We start from the raw sequence: 8,857 nt of genomic DNA, 5'->3' as shown, positions 1-8,857 counted from the left end.
GGCCAGGTGCAGTGGCTGACGCCTATAATCCCCGCACTTTGGGAGGCTGAGGTGGGAGGATTGCTTGAGCTCAGGAACTCAAAAACAGCCTGGCCAATATAGAGAGATCCTGTCTCTACAAAAAAATACAAAAATGAGTTGGCTGAGATGGAAGGATCACTGGAGCCCAGGGAGGTGGAGGCTGCAGTGATTGTGCCACTGCACTCCAGCCTGGGCAAAACAGTGAGACCCCATCTGAAAAAAAAAAAAAAAGTTAGATATATCATTACTCACCGTTTCCTAAAAGCAAACTTTGGGGCAGATCCATTTTACAAATGAGAAAGTGAAGCCCAGAGTGGTTAGCTAAGCCATGGCCCCTGCCCTCGAGGCAGCCAGAGTCAAATGTCAGCTCTATAATCAGGGATCAGGGATGGGTTACATGCTGTGGGAGCAGGTTCCAGGGAGGAGCTGAGTGTTGCAGATGTAGCATCAGCCAGGGAAAGGATGGGGAGGGGAGAGGAGCTGTCCAGGCAGGAGGAAAGGCCTACGGGAAGACAGGGAGGCTGAAACAGCAGACATGCCTCTGGGTGCTAAGTGATTTGGTGCTTCGGAAGGGAGATGTTTATGTGTGAAGGACTGATTTGCCAAGCATGAGCTGTTCAAATCTGCACATTCCAAAGAGAGAAAATGGCCCTTGACCAGCTCTGAGAGAATCTCTATGTTCTTGAAATGTCCTGCCAGGTAAGAGCGTCTTTGTTTACCTGGAGCCTCAGGCCACTCTAGGGACTCCATGTTAACGCTGTGACCTACAGTGGGGGCTTTGGGTCATACGGTATCAGCACAACCTCTGGAGGGGCTGGAGAAAGCAGACCTCAGTTTAGCCACACAGGTGCTCCATGCCTACAGAACCGCTCCTCCCCACAACCCGGGCCGCCAACACTCCGTAAGTGTTACCGCACACTGTTGCTGGGAGAACTGAGCGCTGTCCACGGAACTCTCTACCTGGAGAGGAGAGCTGGAAGCTCGTGCCTGGTCTCTCTCGGAGCTTCTGCATCTCTCCCCTTTGCTGTTTTCGGTCTGTTTCATTTCTCCATAATAAACCGTGACCGTGACTGTGAGTAGAAAGCTTTGCCGAGCTCTGTGAGTCTTCGTTCATCACTGAGCCGGAGGGTGGTCTTGGGGACTCAGGGCCACATGATGGGCGGGAGAATTCGGCAGAGCCATACATACCATGCTAACGGTTCGGGCATGATGTTGAGGGAGCCACAGGGGACTTTATGGGTGTGGGGGATGAACTGCAGGGGTAGAGGCTGGAGGCCAGGTGGCTTAGAGAAGACTGAGAGAAGGTCCAGGCCAAGAGCCCAAGTCCCGAACTGGGACTCAGACAGAGAGGACAGCATCACAATTTGAGCAAAGTGTTAAATTCACACCAAACCCACAGGGTCTGTTCCCAGTTAGCAAAGCCTGCACCAAGACCACAGGGTCTGTCCAGGTTAACAGTGACAGGCCAGGCATGATGGCTCACGCCTGTAATCCCAGCACTTTCGGAGGCCAAGGCGGGAGGATTGCTTAAGCCCAGGAGTTTGAGGCAAAAAACAACAAAAAAAAGCCACAAATACTAGAACTTGGGAAGTTTCTCACAAATGCAAAGTATTACGAGCTCTGATCCTGGAATTACCACATTTGTCAAAGGGGAGAGTTCCCTTACCAAAGAAGCCGATGGTGCTGGCGGCGGTGGGGGAAGCAGGGAGGAACCCAAACTGAGGGAGTGGTGCATCTCCAGGGAAAGGAGGAGGGTATGCCTGGGCCTGTGCTCAGGGCTGGGTGGCTGTGACCATCTATAGTTCACCCAGGCAGGACATAGCTCCAGAGAAGCGCTGCCTTGAGGTCACCAAGGGAAGTGCTGACAGAGCCGCCAGTCCTTTCCCTTCCTGCCTGCCCCGACATTTACCCTTGGGTTTAAACAACACAGGCACCTTCACAGCCCTGGGGACCTGGAGGAAGACCCGCCTGGGATCAGATGCAGAATCATCTGAATTCAGGTGGGTACATCCCACCCCCACCTGTGAGAACCAGGGTTCTTGGCTGTCACCCCAGCCTTCAGTCAGCTCTACCACCTTACCTCCATCTGTGATTCTTGTGCCACTCCACGTCCCAGTTTTTTTTTTTTTTTTTAGACAGAGTCTCATTCTGTCGCTCAGGCTGGAGTGCAGTGGTGCGATCTTGGCTCACTACAACCTCCGCCTCCCGGGTTCAAGCAATTCTCCCACCTCAGCCTCCCGAGTAGCTGGGATTACCGGCGCCCACCACCACGCCCAGCTAATTTCTGTATTTTTAGTAGAGATGGGGTTTCACCATGTTGGCCAGGCTGGTTGTGAACTCCTGACCTCAGGTGATCTGCCTTGGCCTCCCAAAGTGCTGTGATTATAGGTGTGAGCCACTGTGCCCAGCCCCCAACCCCTTTTAGATGCCTGGGACAGCAGTCTGTGCCTGGGAAAGAATACAGGAGACCTCAGCTTTGGACCAAAAGGAAAGGAAGAATTAGGAAGGATATGGTGTGTGTATGTGTGTGTGTGTGTAGGGGTAGACAGAAAAATGGCCCACAAACATGCCCACACCCGCATCCAGGACCTGTCAATGTGACCTTAAATGGCAAAGGAACTCTGCAGATGTGATGACGATAAGGAGGTTATCCTGGCTTATCCATGTGAGCCCCAGGTGACCATAAGGGTCTTTCAGGGAGGCAGGAGAGGAGTCAGAGGGAGATGTGCCTATGGAGGAATGGACTGACAGACGCTGTGCTGCTGGCTTTGAAGATGAGGGGGCCACAAGCCAAGGAACACAGGCAGCTTCAGCCTCTAGAGCTGGAGAAGGACAGAGCCTCTCTCCTAGTCTCCCGAAGGAACCATGCACCAGGCACCCATTTAGACTCCGGACCCCCAGCACTGTGAGAATACATTCGTGTTGCTTTAAACCACTACATTTGTGATGACTTGTTACAGCAGCCACTAGAAACTAATGGGGGTAGGTTGAGGGAAGATGGAGAAAGAATAGAATGAAATCTAGATAGGTGGATGGGAATACACAGAGCAGAGCTGGGGTTGAGAAAGGGGCTGGGGTCGGGATGGGAATACACAGAGCAGAGCTGGGGTTGAGAAAGGGGCTGGGGTCGAGAAAGGGGCTGGGGTCGAGAAAGGGGCTGGGGTCAAGGGCAGGTCTGCCCTTGTGCATGGAGACCAAGGTGGCTGGTACAGAAAGGAAAGTGAGATGTGACTCTGAAAATCCAGACATCCCCTGGTGCTGAGACAACCCTGCCAGGGCTGTGGATATGTGTGGGTGGATTGCCACTGACACCCAGCCATGACAGGCCATCTACAGCGGGAGGGAAGGACAAGGTCGCCTCTGAACACAGAGGAAGGCTAACGGTGGGGATGGTGTCGGCTCCACCGGGCCAGATTTCCGTTTGTTCCCTGCTGCATCTGCAACACCTGGAGCAGTGCCTGGTACACAGTACGGACTCAGTAACAACCATTTACTAAGGACCTACTGTGTAACCGGTACTGTGCCAGGAGCGCTGTGCTGCAGCACACGGAGCCCTTCCTGGGTGGGAAACAAGTGCAGACTCCCCAAGGCCACCCAGCAAACAGCAGCCCCACTATGGGAAACCAGAGCTTTCCGGGGCCAAGTCTTGACATTGTGTCTGGGACGGGAGGATTTCACTGAGGAAAAGATGTTAGAATTGAGTGTTGGCCAAGTGTGGTGGCTCACATCTGTAATCTCAGCACTTTGGGAGGCTGAGGTGGGTGGATTGCCTGAGGTCAGGAGTTCGAGACCAGCCTGGTCAACATGGTGAAACCTCGTCGTCTCTACTAAAAATACAAAAATTAGCCTGGCATGGTGGTGTGTGCCTGTGATCCCAGACAGAAGTGCGAGGATGACTTGAGCCCAGGAGTCTGAGGCTGTGGTGAGCTGTGATCACGCCACCATACTCCAGCCTGGGCGACAGAGCGAGATCCTGTCTCAAACAAATAAAAAAGTTCCGGGAGGCACCTGAACGAAGGCCCATGGCATTCGGCTGACAGCCACCTGGTGGCACTGCGGACAACACAGAGCCCAGACGCAGGAAGGAGGCAGGAGGCGGCACGGAGCTGTCTCTGCAGGACCTCCCCTTTCCCCATGGAATTCGCAGTTTCAGATTTGGGGGATGTATGACCAGTGGAACCAGAGAGACCAGAACAGGGGAGAAAAGAGCAGAGAGTGAGGCAGTGGAGAGGAGAGAAACAAGGGGAAATCAGAGACAGGCTGGGCCCAGGGAAATCTGATTCCAGCTGAGGCTCGGATGCCGTCCTCGGACACTGCCTTCCCTCACTTGCCCTCCCATGGGGACCTCTGACCAGGACCATCTCCATGAGTGCTAGTGCTGGGATTCTCCATCTGCAAACTCCACAAGTCTAACTACGCTGCTTCTTAACTGTCTCCTGAATCAGTTCCTCTTTTCTTTGAGTCAAAGAAAGTCCACCTAAACCCTGAAGATCAGCTCCAAGTCTGCCCTTCAAGAACTGAAGTCAAGTGACCGACAACTTCCTAAGTGGACCTCAGCCAAGGCAGACACTCAAGCGGTCCAGGCCAACGAGCGCCTTGGGAGCATGAGGCCATGGGTGGGCTCCAGTGGGTCAGGGTCTGGGTTAGGTTTGGAAAGACTCACCGAGACTGCGTGGGAGGACTGAGGAGACCGTTGCAGTCACCTGGCAGGAGCTGGCGGTGTGGCCTGGGCTTCCCTGTCCCTCTCCCGAAGGAACCATGCACCAGGCACCCATTTAGACTCCGGACCCCCAGCACTGTGAGAATACATTCGTGTTGCTTTAAACCACTACATTTGTGATGACTTGTTACAGCAGCCACTAGAAACTAATGGGGGTAGGTTGAGGGAAGATGGAGAAAGAACAGAATGAAATCTAGATAGGTGGATGGGAATACACAGAGCAGAGCTGGGGTTGAGAAAGGGGCTGGGGTCGAGAAAGGGGCTGGGGTCGAGAAAGGGGCTGGGGTCAAGGGCAGGTCTGCCCTTGTGCATGGAGACCAAGGTGGCTGGTACAGAAAGGAAAGTGAGATGTGACTCTGAAAATCCAGACATCCCCTGGTGCTGAGACAACCCTGCCAGGGCTGTGGATATGTGTGGGTGGATTGCCACTGACACCCAGCCATGACAGGCCATCTACAGCGGGAGGGAAGGACAAGGTCGCCTCTGAACACAGAGGAAGGCTAACGGTGGGGATGGTGTCGGCTCCACCGGGCCAGATTTCCGTTTGTTCCCTGCTGCATCTGCAACACCTGGAGCAGTGCCTGGTACACAGTACGGACTCAGTAACAACCATTTACTAAGGACCTACTGTGTAACCGGTACTGTGCCAGGAGCGCTGTGCTGCAGCACACGGAGCCCTTCCTGGGTGGGAAACAAGTGCAGACTCCCCAAGGCCACCCAGCAAACAGCAGCCCCACTATGGGAAACCAGAGCTTTCCGGGGCCAAGTCTTGACATTGTGTCTGGGACGGGAGGATTTCACTGAGGAAAAGATGTTAGAATTGAGTGTTGGCCAAGTGTGGTGGCTCACATCTGTAATCTCAGCACTTTGGGAGGCTGAGGTGGATGGATTGCCTGAGGTCAGGAGTTCGAGACCAGCCTGGTCAACATGGTGAAACCTCGTCGTCTCTACTAAAAATACAAAAATTAGCCTGGCATGGTGGTGTGTGCCTGTGATCCCAGACAGAAGTGCGAGGATGACTTGAGCCCAGGAGTCTGAGGCTGTGGTGAGCTGTGATCACGCCACCATACTCCAGCCTGGGCGACAGAGCGAGATCCTGTCTCAAACAAATAAAAAAGTTCCGGGAGGCACCTGAACGAAGGCCCATGGCATTCGGCTGACAGCCACCTGGTGGCACTGCGGACAACACCGAGCCCAGACGCAGGAAGGAGGCAGGAGGCGGCACGGAGCTGTCTCTGCAGGACCTCCCCTTTCCCCATGGAATTCGCAGTTTCAGATTTGGGGGATGTATGACCAGTGGAACCAGAGAGACCAGAACAGGGGAGAAAAGAGCAGAGAGTGAGGCAGTGGAGAGGAGAGAAACAAGGGGAAATCAGAGACAGGCTGGGCCCAGGGAAATCTGATTCCAGCTGAGGCTCGGATGCCGTCCTCAGACACTGCCTTCCCTCACTTGCCCTCCCATGGGGACCTCTGACCAGGACCATCTCCATGAGTGCTAGTGCTGGGATTCTCCATCTGCAAACTCCACAAGTCTAACTACGCTGCTTCTTAACTGTCTCCTGAATCAGTTCCTCTTTTCTTTGAGTCAAAGAAAGTCCACCTAAACCCTGAAGATCAGCTCCAAGTCTGCCCTTCAAGAACTGAAGTCAAGTGACCGACAACTTCCTAAGTGGACCTCAGCCAAGGCAGACACTCAAGCGGTCCAGGCCAACGAGCGCCTTGGGAGCATGAGGCCATGGGTGGGCTCCAGTGGGTCAGGGTCTGGGTTAGGTTTGGAAAGACTCACCGAGACTGCGTGGGAGGACTGAGGAGACTGTTGCAGTCACCTGGCAGGAGCTGGCGGTGTGGCCTGGGCTTCCCTGTCCCGCTCTCTTACATAATTACCCTGCCTGGGGTATGGCCAACCCCATTAGTAGAAAACAGAGCAGGCCGGGCGCGGTGGCTCACGCCTGTAATCCCAGTACTCTGGGAGGCTGAGGTGGGTGGATTACCTGAGGTCAGGAGTTTGAGACCAGCCTGACCAACACCGTGAAACCCCGTCTCTACTAAAAATGAAAAAATTAGCCAAGTGTGGTGGCACATGCCTGTAATCCCAGTTACTTGAGAGGCTGAGATGGAGGTTGCAGTGAGCCGAGATCGCACCACTGCACTCCAGCCTGGGCGACAGAGCGAGGCTCTAAAACACACACACACACACACACAAAATAAACAAACAAAAACCCAGAGCCATGGAGAGGGTCTGCTTTCCTTTTTCTTTCTTTTTTTTTTTTTTTGAGACGGAGTCTCGCTCTGTTGCCCAGGCTGGAGTGCTGTGGCCGGATCTCAGCTCACTGCAAGCTCCGCCTCCCGGGTTTACGCCATTCTCCTGCCTCAGCCTCCCGAGTAGCTGGGACTACAGGCGCCGCCACCTCGCCCGGCTAGTTTTTTGTATTTTTAGTAGAGATGGGGTTTCACCATGTTAGCCAGGATGGTCTCGATCTCCTGACCTCGTGATCCGCCCATCTCAGCCTCCCAAAGTGCTGGAATTACAGGCTTGAGCCACCGCGCCCGGCCTCCTTTTTCTTTCTGTCTGAGACAGTCTCACTCTGTCATCCAGTGCAGTGGTATAATCATGGCTCACTGCAGCCTCCACTTTTTGGGATCAAATGATCCTCCTGCCCTAGCCTCCCATTAGCTGGGACTACAGGCATACGCCACCATGCCCAGCTAATTTTTGAATTTTTGTAGAGATGGGGTCTCACTATGTTGCCCAGGCTGGTCTCCAACTCCTGGGCTGAGGCCATCCTTCCACCTCTGCCTCCCAAAGCGCCAGCATTACAGGCGTGAGCCACCATGTCCAGCGGGGGTTGCTTTTCTAAGCCAACTCTGTGGCATGGAATTCAGCTCCTCTCTCCCACCCCTACGCTCACCTCCACCAAAAGGCCACCTCTCCTCCACAGAACCAGGTGTCCGCAACAGCAGGGAGGGAGGAGGGGACGGGGATAACTGTGGGTTTTCAACTGTCCTCTCTCTCCTCCTTAGGCCACCTGGCATTCTGGTCCCATTTTCCTCCCTGATGCCTTTCAACCTACAGGCATAACCGGCTTGCATGAAGGACCTGTGTGGAGACAAAGGAACTGGGCGTGTATAGCTGTGTGTCTGTCAGTTCTGCAAGGGGAGAAGCTGTGATGGGCCAGGCTGTCTTTTCCCCAGGCTGGCACTGGAACTTTTACTGCATGTTCAGATGTTTAATGTTTCAAGGCCTAAATGTTCCTGTGTGCTCACTACCCAGGAAGCCGCACCACCCTGCCACAACCCAGTGACATTGGTGGGTATTTAAAAAAGTAAAAACTAGGCCGGGTACAGTGGCTCATACCTGTAATCCCAGCACTTTGGGAGGCCGGGGACCGGGGCGTGGTGGGGCGGATCACCTGAGGTGGGGAGTTTGAGACCAGCCTGACCAACATGGAGAAACTCCATCTCTACTAAAAAAAAATTACAAAATTAGCTGGGTGTGGTGGTGCACGCCTGTAATCCCAGCTACTCGGGAGGCTGAGGCGGGAGAATCGCTTGAACCCGGGAGGTGGAGGTTGCAGTGAGTCGAGATTGCAACACTGCACTCCAGCCTGGGCGACAAGAGTGAAACTCGGTCTCAAAAAACAAAAAACAAACACACTCATTTTGTGAATAGGTAATATGTTCACATTGTTCTAGCTCAAAAGGTACAAAAGGGAATACTGTGGCCTGTCTTCCCTAAGTCCCACAGCCACCCAGCCCTGCTCCCTGGAGATAGGTTGCTATTGCAAGTCTTTGCAGCGACTTGCTGTGCATTTAAGCAAAAGCGTGGTTTGTACTATCCCCACCTGCATACAAAAGGCAGCCTGCTAGATGCACTGTTCTCTACTGTTCTTTCTTTATGTATCCTGGAAATCATTTTAAGCAGGTTTATTCTCCTCACCCGGGTAGCTGAAGAAACCAAGGCCCTCGGAGGGGGCCGACTTGCCCAGGGTACCAAAATCCTGCCTCTGCCACTTGCTACACAGAACGGCCTCAAGGCAGTAGCTAAATGATTCCTGGATTCACTGGTTCTCAACCTTCTCCCCTTCTTTCCCCTGAAGTCACTTCACGGCTAATTAG

At 53.7% G+C, this 8,857-nt stretch overlaps 1 protein-coding gene across 10 annotated transcripts in view; it reads right to left on the bottom strand.

Moving 5' to 3' along the window:
• The window catches only part of NUP62 (nucleoporin 62kDa), a 25,592-nt gene that overhangs the window by 6,073 nt on the left and 10,662 nt on the right, over positions 1-8,857 (bottom strand). Inside the window, exon 1 of one of the 10 annotated variants that reach the window (XM_011966002.1) lies at positions 6,528-6,578. The exons of 8 other annotated variants lie outside the window; for them this stretch is intronic. The gene's annotated coding sequence lies outside the window, so the exon portion shown is untranslated. Of the gene's footprint in view, positions 1-273; positions 453-6,527; positions 6,579-8,857 lie in introns of those variants that run through there. One more of the 10 variants, XM_011966003.1, reaches the window with a different exon arrangement.

This window comes from Mandrillus leucophaeus, unplaced genomic scaffold (genome assembly GCF_000951045.1).
Source record: "Mandrillus leucophaeus isolate KB7577 unplaced genomic scaffold, Mleu.le_1.0 Scaffold74, whole genome shotgun sequence".
NCBI lineage: Eukaryota > Metazoa > Chordata > Mammalia > Primates > Cercopithecidae > Mandrillus > Mandrillus leucophaeus.
Note: the sequence above shows the minus strand (reverse complement) of the source record. Positions and strands in the feature narration are given on the sequence as shown.